The sequence below is a fragment of the Talpa occidentalis genome, unplaced genomic scaffold (assembly GCF_014898055.3).
Source record: "Talpa occidentalis isolate TD23 unplaced genomic scaffold, MPIMG_talOcc4v2.1 talOcc4.8, whole genome shotgun sequence".
Lineage (NCBI taxonomy): Eukaryota > Metazoa > Chordata > Mammalia > Eulipotyphla > Talpidae > Talpa > Talpa occidentalis.
The window spans coordinates 15814886-15832227 of NW_023605194.1; the positions used below are offsets into that span (position 1 = coordinate 15814886).

Here is a 17342-nt window from a genome sequence, read left to right on the forward strand (position 1 = left end):
AGTAAAGAGCTGAAGATGGACTGTGCTAAATAAGGACTACTGGAGACTCTTCCAGAGGCAATCTCTGAATAGGATTTTGCAAGATCATACTTCATTTTAAGAGAATTAGGTTCATAGTCCTGATGTGGAAACACTGGCTCATCCTGTCTGTCATTTCTCCACCACCCTCTGTGTAGCTTTGACACACAATCCACATTACTGACTGTTTTTCTTCTGGGAAGCAGCCAGAGTGCACATTCCTGGGAGCCCTGGCATTGGCATTAATCTCCAGCTATGAGTTTTCATTTCACTTCCTGTAAAAATCCATCTGTAGGTCCTGTACTTGACCTAAGGTTCCATGTCAGGAAAAGAAAATACTGATTCTCATTTCAAATCATGACTGTTGCTATAAATAGCAAACTTGATAACCTGGTAGATTCCTTGGATACAAAGTGATGGATGAACTTATGCTGGTTAAAAAAAATAAAAGTCATAATCTCAAATTATAGTTCAAGTCAAAGTAGACCATGATAATAAAGCACAACTAATACACTGATGAATTATTCATGTTAATGATAAAAACCAAAACCTCGGTGTCAAAGCAGCCACACTTCTTCCAGGGTATGTGTAACTAGAGTTTTCAGAAATTGCCGAATCCTAAGTGAACAGAAAGGATCTCAGGCACTGAATCAGATTATGCTAAAGAAGAGTGTGAGTTGAAATTACTGTAAGTTATAACTAGAAATGTTATGAGAAATAGAAATGATAATGAATTTTAATAGAAGTGATTATAAGTTACTGTATTTTGTGCATATAGCTTGATAGGCTACATGAATTCCTTTCTCACAAATCAAGCTAAGTAAGGGCTGACTCACCATCAGAGTCCTCAGTCTAAGTCACTCTTATCACCTAACTGGACTTCCTGCTTTTTCCAATTGGACCCTTTCACAGAGCAGTCAAATGACCCTTTAAAAAAAAAATATTGTCTGTTTATGTCATGCCTTTGAAAAATCCCTCCTAGGTTTTTCTATCTCACACAAAAGAAAATGTGAACTTCTTACTCTGTACTCCAAGGAAGGAGTTAGTTGGCCAACCCCCTGCCTGCTTCTCTTTATTCATCACCTTCTAAGCTATAAGCCTGGTACTTTCTTGTGGTTTCCTTGAATAAATTTTAAGACCTTCATTCCAATAGTCTCCACTGCTTCCAGTGCATACCCTCCTTTCTTCCCAAGTTCTGCCATCTGCCCTGAAAGCGTTCCCAAAGCCACCCAATTAATTGTAGCCCCCACACCACCTCTTTTTATAGCAATGCCCTATTTTGTTTTCATCTAAGTACTTTGTGAAAGGGAAAATATCAGATGGTCTTAATGGTGGGGTATAATTATGTCTTAAAATGCAATTTGAGAGTCAGACCCTTCCTTGTTTGATCAAATATTTTATCCCTGGCACCCACAACGGTGTCTATTATGTATCATCCTCAATTCCCTTGATTTGTGGAGTGATAGATTCAGTTGATCACACACTTTATTATGGGTGTTATACATACTTCCCCCACCCCAATTCAGGTTTATCACTTTAGTGGACATGGGTCAAGTGTTTTCATGTCTAGCAGGTAACTAAAGTTCTATGACCTGATTCCTTCCCCTAAGCACAAACCATCTCAGGATACCAGTAACCTTAAATTTTAAAAGAAAAGAACCATTTCAAACAAACACATTAACTTTAGTCTGGGGTCCAGACAGAGTTTTCTATGATTATGCAAATCCCTTGACTCTCAGATGCAGTGAGCTCATGGTATATTAGTAAATATTTATAAAGCGCTCTATCTTGACTAAGTGTTTCACAATCAGCTTGATTACCTATTCCTCCCTGCAACCTTGTGAGGTCAATCAGCATTATTAAAGAAAACAGCCCAGAGAGGTTGGGCAACTTGCCCACAGTCACTCAGCAGGCAAAGCTTCCATTGGCAACTTCAGAGCCCATTACTGTAACAAGCCCTGGCACTGAATTCCTTCAGAAGGGTGACCCCTAATCACTTTTCTTGTAAGGTAGGCATATAAACACTACATGTTCTGATGTGAGAAAATTGTAAAGGCCTTGAGTTGAAGAAGTGATTGGTGCAATTAGAAATTGGAGCCAGCTATTGAAAATTTAAAATGCTGTTAATGGAGGTGAATTGGAGGACATACTATTTTTGAGAGAATGAGAGAAATGTAGTTTGAAAATAAGAATGTAAAAAGCAAGGGATGTAGGTACAAGAGTAATTTGGGTGGCTTTCTAAGTAAGAAATAATAAGTTAAAGGACCAAGATATTTTAGGAAAAAATGTGGGTCTTGGTAACAGAAGTAAATTCTGTTCAGTAAGTTGAGGTCTCTGCAATTATATGCCATCAGTTCACCTCCATCAAGCAGTGTTTCCTAATGTTTTGTGAGAATGGAAGTCTGGTTTCAAGAATGGAGTATTTTTCAGTCCTTGCAAACAGATTGTACAGGCCCCACATGTCTTGCTAAATGCCCTCTAGAAATGTATATATAAAGGAAAATGATCTCAGTTTTAAGAAATCATATGTACTTCACTTTCTTTTCTTTTTTTCTTACATCAAGATTTATGATAAGTAGTTCTAAGTCCTCAGACTTAGGATCTATTACATCCTAAATAATTTTGCTGCTTTGAATCACAAATATCTCCTGGCTCTGTTCTTTGGAAGTAACTTCTCTTAAACTAACCAGTACCCACAATAAGTGCTTACTGTGATGAATGTTTACAACACATCAAGGCATTTCTGGGGAGCATCTCCTTTCATCCTTCTAGCAATCCTGTGAGACAGATACCATATTATCTCCATTTCATAGACAAGAAAACCAAGATGCCAAGTATAAATCCAGAACCTTCACTCTATTTCATGCACTTAGTAAGATCATGTTCTTCCCCTTCTCAGAAAATACCGAAAGCTTAACACAGTCTGCAATACTCAGTGTGGTCTAGACACTGTTATCCTGGGGAGGGAGTAGGAAATCCCCCTTTTTTATAGCCTTTGCTCCAGGCATGCTTGTCTTCTTGCCTCAGGTCAGACACTTTGAGCTTGGACCAAGCTGACTAGTGTCCGTTGTTCTTATTTTTCCCTCTGTTTATGACTCTCTTCCTCAAAATATACATCTCCCCTACTTCTATCATTCAGATTTATTCTCAAATGCCTTATCAGAGAGCCCTTCTCTAACTAAGGTAAAACACCCTGACTTACTTCGCTCTCTCTCTTCCTTGTTCTCTTTCCTTTTCCTTCAAGGTATTTAACACATCTGAAAAATCATTTAAATGTCTGTTTATATGTTTATGTCTCTTCCCACAAGAATTCAAACTTCCCAAGAATGGTGATTTTGTATGTCCTTTTTCTTTGCCTCATTGCCAAGACCTGCAATGCGGGGAACACACCAGTGATTGTGCAGTGAGTGTGTGACTGAACCATCACCATGCTACTGCAGTGTCTTTCTCATAATTAAGTCAGTTCCATCGAGGCTACATACTGCGCCTAGTTATGAAGAATCAGAGTCTGGGACGAGGTGAACATTTTCAGTTCCTCTTATTGAGAGTTCAGGTGCCTCCAGGAACATAGAAACATACAAGCCAAGAAGGATCTGAGGGTTTTATTTTATACCTGATTGAGCTGTAAGAATTTATGAATTCAAGGAAGAGACTATGATAAGATTATGGATGGGGCCGGTCTAGTTTGCTTTTGAAATAAAATTATAAAAGCTGAGGGAAGTGGGACCTGGCAGTTCTCCTGGGTGCTTGTGGTCAAATGTCAGTGTGGCCTGGAGTGATGGTGTTGGTCAGAATTTCATTCCCTGTTGACTGGGCATTCAGATTTTGCAAAATAATGATTGCCTGTGGGCCAGTAGATAACAATCAGTGTTATCTGGGCTTTTCTTTTAAACTTCGATTTCATGAGGGATGTTAGGATGCAGTTTCTGTAAGCATTATATGTATTTTTCTATTTTTAATATCCTCTTTGATTCACCGCCAATCCCCAGTCCTGGTCTCTTTCCCAATTGTGGCCATATTTTTCAGTGTGGTATTATTCTGAAGAATTGTTGTACATGGTTTCTTATACTTCTTAAGCCTCTAGGTTTTGTTTGGCTTTGTTTTTTGTTTTGGAAAAGAATCAACATTTTGATTTATAGTATTCCATTCCTTTTTTACAATGTTGATTCTAAGATGGTTAGATTTCATGAAGTTTTTTTTTTTTTTTTTTCCCCTTCTGGTAGTAATCAATGAAGGAACATTTCTGTGTTTGATAACCTGTAATTCTGAGCAATGTCTGGGTTTTTCATGTTTGGAGTATCAGCTCAATTCTTGACCTACACGACCCTGAATCTGTTTCTTCATCTGCAGAATCGTATTGTGGAACTTACTCTATTTTGTGAAAAATATATTTTTTGATCCCAAGAGGCTGTATAAAAATGTTAAAGAGTAATTGAAAGAGGGAAACTAGGGTGTACAGGGGCAGGCGGTGTGGACGACAGGTATTTCAATGAGTATAGCTCTATTTCTAATGCACAATCATACTAGGGCTTAAACTCTTCTACTGCATGATATTAATCTCTAAAACTGAATTCTCAGAGTGAGATCTACGTTATAGCTACAGAGTTCCCCAAAACTACAGCCATGACAAAAATTCTTAAATGTTTTAGTTAAGTCCTGAAATCATCTTGTTCAGTCCTCTCTAATTACACAGGATGAAGTAATTCACTCATTTCCTGCCTCAATTACTCTTTAGAAAACTAAATACAGCAAAAACTCATTTATGTATCTGCCATGTGAGACTGAGGCTTCTACCATCAATGAAACAAACCTAACACTCTGACCTAGACCATGACACCTAGAGAATGACTTCCACAGTCCAGGATATTCGAGTATTTTAATATCAGGAAATCAAGTAATTTCCATTAACACTACTAAATGTTTAGTTAGTTCTGCTTCAGAATGCATTATTTTTAATTTTCATATTCATGTTCTGGTTGAAGAGCTAGGAAGACAGAACACTGGCTTCATTTGATAAGTATTTTACTTAGTTTTGCTTATTCTCAGGACAGTTCAGTCACAGTGGTTCTTCAGTCATGTGCTAGGAGAGTGAAACCCTCTGCCAAAAAAAAGCACACAGCACTAGATAGTTAAAGCTCAAATTCTGCCAAGGATGCTAAACATGGCATATGTATTACATACCCCATTTCATGTTTGATACAGTGCATTCTTCATGACAAGGGGGGCTTCTGCAGTTATCTCTAGGGCCATCAGTACTTTTGGAGTATTGATTATTAGATTTTGAACTCGGGGTCCTCATTCAAAGAGGAAGTTGGCTTTAGAATGGTCACTGGCAGATATTATTAACAGTGGATGGTTCATTGTTTTGGAGACAGGTTATGGGAGCTCCAGTAGAAAATTTCTTTCTTACTTTTTTTTTTTTTTTTCCTGAGAGGAACTATTCTTTCTGTAAACATCATAACATTTGAATGGATCAGCCATGTTTCTGTCTTAAGCATCCTGAGTTTGGAAACTAAATGCCTGCTTTGAATCAGGCCCTGCTCTTTCTTTCAGTTTTGCATTGGGTCAATTTGTTCTTCCTCTTCAAGGCTTAATCTCTACATCTGGAAAATGTGGTTCTACCAGTATTTAATTCAGAGGGTGTTATGAGAATTAAATGAAGTAATCCTTATAAAGTGCTTAGCACAGAGTGTGGTATGTTTTAAATATTCAATAAATATTCACTTTTATTATTTAGAAACTATTTGGAAAAGTCATTATGGGTATATGGTAATGAAAATGTGACCTCAGTGGGATAATGGAAGAATCTTTGTGCTTTGGATCAGAAATGCCTGGGGATCAGGGTCATATCAAAAGAGACAACATTTTGCAAGGCTAAAAAGATATTCCTCTCCTCTCCCAAGTTTATCATCATTGGTGAATCTGATAAATGCATATTATGTTTTCTATTGCTATATTTGTGTATTTGTAATAAATTAATGCATAATACATTTTGCACACACATTTGCATGCATTCTTCCATTGCAGGTCCCTAATTTCTCTTGTATTTTTGTCTTATATTTACTCCAGAAGGAAGCCCTGGAGTTTTCTTGCTCCTTCGCCTTCCAAAAAGAAATGCTGTCACCAAGTGTAAACTTTCTCAAATCATACTTTGTAGTAGAGGAGAATCTTTCAGGGTAGTGTGTTCATTTCAATCAGCATCATTGTTTGAGCACCTATATATTATAAGAAACAGCTATGATGTGGAGAGGGAGAAGCAGAAGCACAAATACAAGCTATGTCCATCAAGTAGTGGAGATCAGACTCATATAATGGAAATACATGGCTGATTTAAAAAAGAAAACTCAAGATAGCGGATATGCAAATGAGTTAGATGAATTTTAAAAGAGTCATTCCACTCAGCAAAGGGAGGTGAGAAAGTTCAACAAAAGATGGGATATTGGAGTCCAATATTGAAGATTTAAAGGGTAAATTAATTTGATGGGTAAAAGGAGAGTGAAAGGGTGAACATGAACTAGGATGTCCTTCAAAGAACATGGTCTATGTCCATAGAAAACTTGGAATGTTGGCAATTTCAATATAACCCAGAGGTGTCTGGATGTCATGGGAGAAGATCTAAAGACCATGAGTAGATTGGCATGGTCAAGAGAGGCATCAGAGGAAAGATTCCTTTTTTTTTAAGATTGATTTATTTATGCATACAAGAACTGGGGTACAGGCCAGAGGTGTGAGGGGTGAGATGATTCACCAAAGACAGAGTGGGGAGCAGAACAGGCAGATTGACTGAAATACACTGCTGAAGGGAGCAGCAAGTGAGTCAGGAGAGGTCTGCTGTGCCATGTGGGTAGTTCCCTGGCTGGGGGTCGAACTCATGCTGCAGTGGCTGTAGATAGCATTATAGGTTGTGTCTTAACACTTTGCACCACCAGGGAGCCTTCGGAGGAAAGATTCTTGGAGAGGAATCTTGAACAGTGAAAAGGCATGTGTGATCCTCCTCCCACCACTGCCAGCTTGCCTGCTGAGCAATAGGTATTGCAAGGACCCAGGGGCATGGGAGAGGCTGCACTCTGAGAAGGAATAAGTAAATGATTTGCATACACTACCTATTTCAGCAAGTCCTTCCTGTGGCAGAAAGGGTAATGGCTGCCCAGAGATGGAAGCAGAACTGGAGGGTGCAAATAAGAGACCTAGGGGCAAGACAGTCCAGAGTGTGAGTACGCATGCATGTGTGTTGTATATGTCAGTGTGTGTGCATTTGTGTTTGGTGTGTGTGTGTGTGAAAGAACTCATGGACACTGCCTAGTATAGTGCTCTTCTCTGTACCTGCTCCAAAAAAAAAAAAAAAAACAAAAAAACAAAAAACCCTCAACAGGAGACTTCTATTTAAATTAATTTGCCCTCCATTTCTTAAGCAAAATGGAAAAACCAGGTATCAGTGCCAATTTTGATTATTTTTATACTCAAAAAATAACCTAGCAGATGTTTGGGAGGCAAAGGTAATCCCTATCTTTAATGTTCTCTGTATTGTGGAGCAGCTGAAATCCATGGCGTGTGAGTGGCTCTGTGTCATATGCATCATTGCCACCCATCCCTCAGGTCATATTCATACAGTCATGATCAATTGCATGTATGTTTCATATCTCAAGTGCCCTTCTTGACTCAAACCATCAAGAATGGGCATGGTGATATAACAAGGAAAAAGATCACAGCACAGAGACAACCCGAAGAGGAGGGGGAAGTTTTACCACTTATTAACACATAAGTAACATGTCTTACATTTTTAAAATAAAAGCTTTCTTACTGCAAAATCTATGACCTATGGCAAACTGGGAATATCTTTATGTCACATTGATGTGTCTCCCCTTCAGCCCTCAGTTTAACCCCATTAGCCCTCAGTCTGCAACTTAATCTGAAAGCTCAGGGAACCCAGGAGACAGAGGGAGACTTGTTCCGCTCAGGATGCACCAGAACATCGCCGCAGCAGCACATTTAAATTACATGTTTAGGCTGACAGGCAAACGTATTTCAAGGCAGAATCCTTAGAAAGCAGGAAGCAATTTCCTTCAGCTCCACGTCATGGTTTGATGTAGATTGCCTATTATATTCTTGAGGTATTATGAAAAATGGATTTGGAGATATTTTCTTGACAGTGGGTAGACTAATGGAATCTGGTGACTGTATTTAAAATGTGCAGGGGTTTGTTATAACATGGTAATAGAAATATCAATTGCACTGACAGGTTAAAAAAAATCTGTCAATGAATGATAATGAAGTTATTTAAATGTCGACTCACTCACAAACATTTTCCAAACCCTAAATTATTCTCACTGCTCTAACCTCATGCATCCTAAGTTATTAAGGAGCAGAGTCTGCCATGCAGCCAATGCGCCTTTGGCTTTGAAAGCTATTTTTATGCCGCCAAATGTGCTAGAAGCAATGAACGTTGCTGCTCTTAATGATTTTAGGAAAGAAACAAAACACAGAAGCCACAACCGCTTGATTTAGAGGTCAAGGCTGTTCCGCTTCCAGGACATCTCCTTGATGCTGAGTTGAGTAATGCCTGATGCTTCTTCTCTCTGTGCTTCCCTCTCCAGCTGAAGTCTTTGTTTTGTGACCTTGGCAAAATGACTCTGTGTTTCTGAAATAAGGCATTTTCTCTTTCTGGAACCTAGAGATGAAGGAGGAGGAGGTCAAGTTTTTTGAACATTTCCTAAATTATTTTTGAAGAAGTAGCCTGGCTTAGCCTTGGCTTCATGTATTCATTTATCCCCGACATGGAGAAGGCACTTGCCATGTTCAGCACTGTCCTAGATATTGGGGATTTGCAGGTGAAAAAAAAAAAAAGTATTCACTGTCACTATGGCAGTGAGAATAGTTAGGAAGTTGGCACAAGATGGAGGTTTCTTATTTGAAAAGCAGCAGAGCCTGGAACATGCTTGCCATGCTGGCCCTACCTCATCCCACTCAGCTGCTCACAGCCCTGATTCCAGGAACTGCAGTAGTCAGCTTCATGTGAGCTGCTTAATTCTGACTTCCTAGAAATTCCATTGGACCAGGTGAAATGAGCAAGTATCCTTCCATCCAGTCAACCAAAAATTGTGAGTACTACTATGTCCAGGACTTCTTCTGGAGCTAGGAAGACAAAGAAACAAAAAAAATATTTCCTGCTCTCCTGGAGCTTACATTTTGGTGGGGAAGAAAGACAAAAATAAGTGCAAATCTTTCAAATAGGAGGTAAATCCTATATGAGGAAAGAAGAGACAATAGAAGATCAAGTGTGCTAGGGTGTGAGAGAGGTTGCAATTGCACGCAGCATGGCCTGTGTCCAGAAAGCAATGAAGGGGCCATTAGTCAGGGGAGCGTTTTCCCAATAAAGGGAAGCACAATGCTGGTGTGGACAGAGGGTGCGGAGCAGGCAAAAGAAATGGGGATTAAGAGTTTGGGCCTCCCCAGAGGCACAGTGGTTGAGCGCTGGGTTGTGAAGCTGCCCGCAGCCTCTGCGGCACCAGTTCGATCCCCGGCTGCTCCCAGGCCACCGGAGGAGGGTTCCACATGGCGCGCAGACCTCTCCTGCCGCCCGCTGCTCCCCTCAGCAGTGTACTTCAGTCCTTCTGCCTGCTCTGCTCCCCTCTCTGGCTCTGGTGCATTCTCTCACCCTCCCACGCTTCTGACTGTACCCAGTGCATGTATAAACAAACAAACAAACAAATAAAAAAACAAATAAATAAATAAAAATACATGCCTCTTAAAAAAAAAAAAAAAAAAGAGTTTGACCTCTCACTATTACAAATGTGACTTGTCCATAGCAGGCTGGTGTTTATTTGCCGAGGAAACCAGACCACTGACTGGTAGTAAGTGCCAAAGTTGGGTTCTGTTTGACTTCAAGTACTTACTCCTTCCACTAGGCTGTGACCACTTGATAATCTTCATGAGACATCATCAGATCACAACTAGTTGATTCCACTCATTTTGTCCATATTTCTTGCCTTCTGAGAAGCCAGAGTGGACCAGATATCAGACATACCTTTTTCTCTTAGATCATTGTGAGAATTTCTGCATATACTTTTCTCAAAATGAATTCTTTCTGAAAGGCTGCAGTGTTGGGTTTTCCTGTGGCAGTGGGGCTGGTGAGGCTTCTCTATACCACCACGCCATTGTCTCATATCAGCAGGGTGTTCAGGAATTCAACTCAATTATGACTTGTCTACCAGAGAGAATATCATATTCTACAGGCTAAGGGCTAGGTCTCCCAAGACCCTCCTGCAGTTCAGATGCAGGTCACCAAATCCAGATGCAGGCAAACTCCACATGATTCTAACCATATGGGATTAGATGGAAAGTCCCCATAAACCCATTCTCAGACTTCAGGTGCCCCACACAGAATTAGATTATTGTCATTACGTCTTATTGAGTAGCTATAAATATGAGGCTCCCAGGTCACTGTCTTCACCTGGAACAGCAAACCGAACTCAGGAAATCCATTTATTCACTAGATACCGGATTTATCACAGAGGACAGAACCACGCACAAAGAAGAGATTCACAGAGCTTCCATTGCCTCCCAAGGTGTACCATGCTCTCCCAAATTGTTACATGTTCACCAACTTAGAAGCTTTCTGAATTCTATCCTCTGTTTTTTTTGTTTCGTTTTGTTTTGTTTTTGTGGGACCCTTGCCGGCGGCTGGGGAACGAACCGGTGCTTTGCAGAGGCTTCGCAGCTTCGCAGCCCAGCGCTCAACCGCTGCGCCAGCCACCAGCGGAGGCCCCATCATCTGGGTTTTTATGGAGGTTTCTTTACATCAGCATGAATGATGACCTCATTGGCCTTTGGTGGTTGAACTAAACCTCCAATCTCTCTCCTGACCCTGAAGGTCAGGGCTATGGGAATGAAAGTTATACCCTCTTATTTGATTGGTTTCCTTGGCAATTAGCCCACATCCTTAGGAGCTTTCCAAAAGTTACCATAATTACCTGCAAAATAAACCTTTATCACTCAAAATTCTTAGGGCATTCCAAGGCTTAGGAAAAAATTGTAAGATAAGGAACTGTTAATGAAGAGAAATATTTGTCGGTCATCTGAATGACAAAGCACATTACCTATAGATCCATAGGTCTCTCTACCCATCTCCCAGAAATCCCATTATCTGTATACTAGATATGAAGAACAGGCAGGCTTTGATTCATACCATGTAAAACTGTTTCAGTAGCTAGTCCTTTTAGTAAGAAATGATAAATCATATGTTGTAAATATATGTCCTTACCGTCCTTTGGCTTTTGAGAGAGGCAGTGCAGCATTGGGTTAAGGACCCAGACTGGAACAGCAGCCTTGTGATAGCTGCACTGACCCTATTCTATGGCCTTAAGTAGGTTGGTTGTACTTCTTGATCCTCCTTGTTTGTAACGTGATTAATATTAGTGTTCATCTCATTTCCCTCTGCATGTAAAGAGATTAAATCACAATGTAAGTGCCCAATAAACATTTGTTTCTATTGTCTCTTAAGTTTCATAAGTATACTAGTCTATTCAACAGAATCCTGGTGCCATCATTATAAAAGCAGAATATGTAATCTTGAACTCTCAGATTTCAGTTCTTACCCTCACCTCTCTGATGAAAGTCCCATAGAAAATTACTCACTATATTCCTTAAAATAGGATAGGTTAAATTAATTTTACATTTAAACATGGAATAGCTTCATGAACATCTTGTAAGCAAACTAAATCTACATCATTTTTAATGACTGAAATTTTCCTTAAGGGTTAATGCTATGGGTTTTAATAGGTGTTGGGCAAAGAATCCCAAAAATAATAAAGAAAAATGAGTGACAACATTAATATCAAAAGCTATTATTTATAGACAGATTGCTTTTTTCTATGCTAGTCATTGTACTTAGCATTTTCAATGGATTAATTTAGTTTACAAATGAGTCTGTATTATTTTTACTATTTCATTTGATGACATAAGGTTATAGTAGAAGAAATCCAGTCATACACTTCTTGTGGAAACCAATCATGCCCTTTATTGGTGATTGTGCTGGAAGACTTTGCCATTTAAGGAGATCATATGCCTTGGAGGGCAGGTGTCACATCTTGAATTCGCTTTCTTCAACCTTGAGAGCAACTCATTCCAGCTGTAGATGTAAACTAAATACTTAAATATAGATGTTTTCAAATCTTCTAAAAGTCGCTTAAGATATGTTTATAAAAAGAATAGAGTGAGGATTAAAGATCAAAAACAAAAAACATGTGAGCCTTGATTTAATCACTTATTTTCCTGAAATGCTTAATTTTTAAGCTTTCGGCTTTTTCTAGCACAGCATAGGTGTTGACAGAAGCTCTGTTTATCTTCTGTAGATAAGTCAACCTGTAAACAAAACCTGAGCAAAAAAAAAAAAAAAATTCTTGCTTTGGAATGCTTTTAAAATGGTACAAGTTGAGAACTCAAGGCTGCTTATATTTCATCTTAATTATATCTATGTATGATACAAATGTTTTAAGGTCACTTCCACTTTGGCTTTTACAACAGGAATCACTTTATGGCATTTATAGGCTGGCATTTTTCATTGTAATTTGATTTGTTTACAATATTCTTATTGTTCCCCCTTTTTAATGAAGCCAAGAGCCAAGATTTTTCTTTTGTCCTTTTGTCTTTAATGTTGTGTTTTCCAACTTTGGTTATACAAAAGTCTAATCTCATTAGGTATTCATCAAGAATGGATCCTATAATCAAATATATTCAGTAAACATCTCTATTTCTGATAGGTCTGATGTTACTTCTCCCCTTTCGTATTCTATTTTAGGTTTTTTTTTTTTCCTTTTTCTCTGTGAGTCTAGGTAGAGGTTTGTCTGTTTTTTCAAAGAACCAACCTTTGGTTTCTTTGATCTTTTGGACTCTTTTTTTTTGACTTCTGTAATTCATTGATGATCTATTTTTTTTTTTCATTCTTTCTACTGATTTTTGGTTTTGTTTTTTCTTCTTTTTCTGATTCCTTGAGATGTAAAGTTAGATTATTTATTTGAGCTGTTTTTGATGTCTTGATGTAGACCTGTGTTCCTATGTGCTTTTCTCCTAGTACTGTTTTCACTGTGTTTCAGAGGTTCTGGTAGCTCATAAGTTCATTCATCTCCTCTTTAAAAAAAAAAATATTCTTTAATGTCCTCATTAATAGTCATTTAGTAGTATGTTCAACCTCTACATAATAGAGATTTTTTCCTGCTTCTTTTTGTGGGTGATTTCTAGTCTGATATCATTGTGATCAGAGAAGATACTTGATATGATTTCAGTCTTCATGAATTTATTTTTTCTTGTTTTATGATCCGCAATTTATCTAGAATATTACATGTGCACTTGAGAATGTGTAGTCAGCTTTTTGGGGGTATATTGCCTATAAGTGTGTATTAATTAAGCCATGTGGTCTAATTTCTCATTTAAGACTTGCTTCCTTATTGATTTTATTTTTTAAAGATTTATTTATTTATGTATACAAGAACTGGGGTACAGCCCAGAGGCGTAGAGGGTGAGAGGATTTACCAGGGGAACAGAACAGGCAGACTGACCAAAGTACACTGCTGAGGGGAGCAGTGGGTGAGTCAGGAGAGGTCTGCTGTGCCATGGGGGTCTCTCCCTGGCTAGGGATCAAACACATGCTGCAGTGGCTGCCAAGAGCTTCATAGCTTGCGTCTTAACTCTTTGTGCCAATAGGGAGGCCCTCCTTGTTGATTTTCTATCTTATTGATCTGTCCATTGATGAGAGTAAGGTGTTGAAATCCATTGCAACTACCATGTTGTTTCCAATGTCTTTTCTAGATCGTGAATTTGCCTTATTTGATTTATGTGCATCAGTGCCTATATTGATATATCACTGAAAGTTATGTCTTCTTGATGTTTATATCCATAATAATTATATAATGTCCATCTCTGTCTGGTTACCCTTTTTAGCAGGAAGTCTATTTTATCTGACTTATAGCTAGTGGAATGTGGCTGTTCCTATCTTTTTCAGGTCCCTGTGTACTTGTCAGATTGTTTCACAACAGTTTACTCTGAGCCTATGCTTATTTTTGGATTTCAGATGGAATTGAGAATTTATAAATTTTAATGATGTTTTTAAATTTTGAAAAATCAAGGATAATAAAATGGCACAAGATTGGTAGATACTGTGTAGGATCTGGATTGGTGATGTTACAAGGGGGAAATGTTCAATGACATATTGTAAGCTTTCTGAAAAAAATAAGTTATTAATGTTTATCTTAACTAGCTCCTTTAGCTTGTCACAATGGGATTTCAGTTAAGTACAAGCATACAAAAATAATGGAGTGTATCTGGAATCATCCTCATTTGCCCTTGTATTATAAGTTTGAATTTAAAGATATTCGTTGAATAGCTCAGGAATGAAATTAATGGAAATTTTAAGAAACTAATTATCCTACACTCTATAGACTGAATCCTTATTCCCTAACCTGCTTTCCTATTTTCTTATTAGGAAAGTAGAACCATTTTCTTATCTATAACTTAGGGAAAAAATAATGTACTAATGTTTTACCAGGCAAAATTTACTCCATGGGAGTATTTGCACAATTTATCCCCCTCTTGTCACCACCACCACCCCCCAATGTGATTTTGCATCTGCTTGTTTGTATTATGAGCATTGTTCAGAATAATGAATGGACAGTTATCCCCAAAAGAGCTGGAGAGAGGCTAGTGACATTTTGTATATAAGCAGTGCTGGTATGAAACAATAATACTCTCACTTACATTTCTTACTTCTTTATTCACCCAGCAAGGCCAAGGTTAGCTTGGAAACAAAAACACCAAGATTGGGCTATATCAAAAGTATCAGATATTTCACTGAAAGTAAAAGGGAATCTCACATTAGCTATGAGTTTAGGAGAAAAAGGTGACTATGGAAGAAGGACTTAAGGAAATTTGTGAGGTTTATGGATAACATTTCCTGTGGAAAGGCTAGAAATGTTCTTCAAATATTCTTGTCTATCAAGTCAGTGTTTTGGGGATAGAGCACAGCCTGGTGTTGAAGAAAGCCCATTGCATATTAGTTATATATTTTAGTCAAACAAGTTGCCTTCTAGTTCATTATATCTTACCACTTCCCTTTTATCAATTCCTTCCCAGTTTCCCTTTTCAAGATATGTAGTTTTTCCAAGAATATTTGCATCATACCTCAGTCTTCAGTGATTTGAAGTATCATAGAAATCCTATAAAATGTAGCAGAAAAGACCCAGATTCCCAATCAGAAAAAAAATAATATTTCATATAATTCTTACATCATTTTTTCATTTTTGCACAATATATGCATTATCATTTTGGTTATATGCCCCATACAATTGGACCTGCCCTTATTATTTTTTTTTTATAGAGGCATGTTTTATTTATTTGTTTGTTTGTTTGTTTTGTTTTGTTTATACATGCACTGGGTACAGTCAGAAGCACAGGAGGGTGAGAGAATTCACCAGAGCCAGAGCGGGGAGCAGAGCAGGCAGAAGGACCGAAGTACACTGCTGAGGGGAGCAGCGGGCGGCAGGAGAGGTCTGCGCGCCATGTGGGACCCTCCTCCGGTGGTAGGGGAGCAGCCGGGGATCGAACTGGCGCCGCAGAGGCCGCGGGCAGCTTCGCAACCCAGCGCTCAACCACTGCGCCACCGGGGAGGCCCGGACCTGCCCTTATTTTGACCCTAGTCCTTCCTCTCCCCTTCCCTCCCCCCGACACCCCCGTGGTGTGTCTCTGGTTTATTGTTGCTTGTTGATTTTGATTTTTACTTTGTATTAATTAGTCTTTTTCCTGGTCCCTTATTTAGGTTTTCTAAATCCCTGCTATGAGTGAGACCATCAGTATTTTTCTTTTTCTTTCTGAACTTATTTCGCTGAGCAGGAAGATGTGGTATATATACTCAATGTAATATTACTCAGCAATCAAAAAAATAAGCACATGCAGTTTGCAGCAACATGGATGGAGCTAGAAGGGATCATGCTCAGAATAAATTCTTAATTCCAGAATCACTTATTACACAGCTTTATTGCTCCAACGCTTGGCCCAGAATATGCTTTTAATTCATGATAGTGAAGTTGTTGACACAGAATTTTTCTAGTTAGTTTTAATGACCTGTAGGAATTTTGAATTTTTATTAATATCAGAAACAAGTGAAAATAATGAAAATAATTACATTTCTTTGTTTAATGAAACCATTTTTATTTTCTAAGCATTGTAAATGCTTATCTCCAGCAATGCCCTTAATGCATTATAAATTTATATTTCTGTCTCTCAAATAGAACTGTTTGATTATTGAGAGTAGGGACAATGTGTTGCATCTTAGTATTTAGTACAGCACCTGGTACATTTAATGAATTGCACAAAAGTTTAATGAATGAATGGTTGGATTTTTTTTTTTTTTAAGGAGAATCACTTATGGTTATAAAGAAGATTGGAAATTTTACATTTGTTTCCTTAAACAAACAAACAAACAAAACAACTGTGGTATAATATAAGTAGCACAGGAATTAGAGTCAGAACCTCTGGACTCAAAATCTAACTAGCCATTTATCATCTGATTTCTTTGAATAGCTCACTTATGTTCTCTCAACCACTTTCTTCAAATACAGATAGTATTCCTTATACATGGTCAAGATGATCTAGTGAAATTATAATTCTGAAATTTTTAATATCATTTTATGAAAAATCTGATTAAAATCTACTTAATCAATCTGAATTAATAAATTATTGGCCAATGATAGAAATTAACATATTTCCAGAAAAGTGCCAAGAAGTAATGTCCTCCAAACCTCTCGATTACTTAACACTAGGAAAGGCCACTGAGACTATGAAATTTCACTTATTATGAAGACATTTTCTTACTCTTAAATAATAGGAAAAGTCTGAATGACCTTTGCAGGGACTTACCCACCATATATTCTATGACTCATGAAAGGAAACATAGTTTGTACATAAATCAGGGGAATCTGACTTTCCTCTGTGCCAAAAATAAAGCAAAAATTTAGAAATGTCAGATCTGTAGAAGCTCTTTATTTCTTTGGTCAATTCAAGGAACATCCTCATCCTTTAATCTTTTCAAATGAACCACATCCTGTATGCAATGTGAGTATATTAAGGAGCAGTAGAGAGATGGAGTTTTAATTTTTACCAATTCAATTTAAATGCAAATGTTAAACACTCACACGATGCCACTGTGTACATAATTAAGCATCATTATATACTACATGAATCATTCAGAAACCTCCCAAGAGCCATTTCTACTATGTAAAACATGCATTATAGTGACAAGTGGTGGTGACGTATACTTCTGTCCGCATTAATACTCC

At 38.1% G+C, this 17342-nt stretch overlaps 1 protein-coding gene across 5 annotated transcripts in view; it reads left to right on the forward strand.

Moving 5' to 3' along the window:
- The window catches only part of SORCS1 (sortilin related VPS10 domain containing receptor 1), a 464079-nt gene that overhangs the window by 232523 nt on the left and 214214 nt on the right, over positions 1 to 17342 (forward strand). The gene's annotated exons all lie outside the window — the stretch shown is intronic.